We start from the raw sequence: 1,276 nt of genomic DNA on the forward strand, positions 1-1,276 counted from the left end.
CATCCTTGTCTAGTTCCTGTTCTTAAAGGAAAGCTTTCAGCTTTTCCCCATTCAGGATGATATTGGCAGTGGGTTTATCATATATGGCTTTAATTATGTTGAGATACTTTCCGTCTATACCTAACTTATAGAGGGTCTTTGTCATGAATGAATGTTGAATTTTATCAAATGCTTTTTCAGCATCAATGGAGATGACCATATGGTCCTTGTATTTGATTTTATTAACATGGTGTATTGCATTTATTGATTTGCGTATGTTGAACCAACCCTGCATCCCTGGGATGAATCCCACTTGAGCATGGTGAATAATTTTATGTACGTGTTCCTGCATTCTATTTGTTAGTATTTTAGTGAGGATTTTTGCATCTATATTCATCAAGGATATCGGCCTGTAGTTTTCTTTTTTGGTTGTATCTCTACCTGGTTTTGGTATCAAGATGATGTCTGCTTCATAGAATGACTGGTTTGGGAAATTTGCGTCTGTTTCAATCTTTTCGAATAGTTTGTAAAAAATCGGTGTCAAATCCTCTTTGAATGTTTGGTAAAATTCTGCTGTGAATCCATCTGGTCCTGGGCTTTTCTTTGTTGGGAGTCTTCTGATAACAGCTTCAATCTCCTTTATTGTTATTGGTCTGTTCAGATTTTCTACATCTTCATGGCACAGTTTTGGGAGCTTGTGTGTGTCCAGAAATTTATCCATTTCCTCCAGATTTTCAAACTTATTGGCGTATAGTTGTTATAGTAGTCTCAAATGATTCCTTGTATTTCAGATGGATCAGTTGTAGTATCACCTTTTTCATTTCTAATTTTTTTTTGTACCTATTGATATGATCATATGATTTTTCAATATTAATTTCTTTTTTTTNCAATTCCTAAGTATTTTATTTTTTTGGTGGCTAATGTAAATGGGCAAGCTTTCTTGATTTCCTTTTCTGAATGTTCACTATCGGAGAATGGAAATGCTACTGATTTTTGTGTGTTGATTTTGTACCCTCCTACTTTGCTGAAATCGTTTATCAACTCCAAGAGTTTTTTTGTAGAGGCTTTAGGCTTTTTGACATATAGGATCATGTCATCTGCAAACAGGGACAGTCTGACTTCATCTTTTCCAATCTGGATGCCCTTTATTACCTTCTCTTCTCTGATTGCTCTGGGTAGTACTTCCAACACTATGTTGAATAGGAGTGGTGAGAGTGGGCATCCTTGTTTAGTTCCCGTTCTTAAAGGAAAAGCTTTCAGCTTTTCCCCATTCAGGATGATATTGGCAGTGGGTTTA

This window comes from Galeopterus variegatus, unplaced genomic scaffold (assembly GCF_000696425.1).
Source record: "Galeopterus variegatus unplaced genomic scaffold, G_variegatus-3.0.2 Scaffold556, whole genome shotgun sequence".
Taxonomy (NCBI): Eukaryota; Metazoa; Chordata; class Mammalia; order Dermoptera; family Cynocephalidae; genus Galeopterus; species Galeopterus variegatus.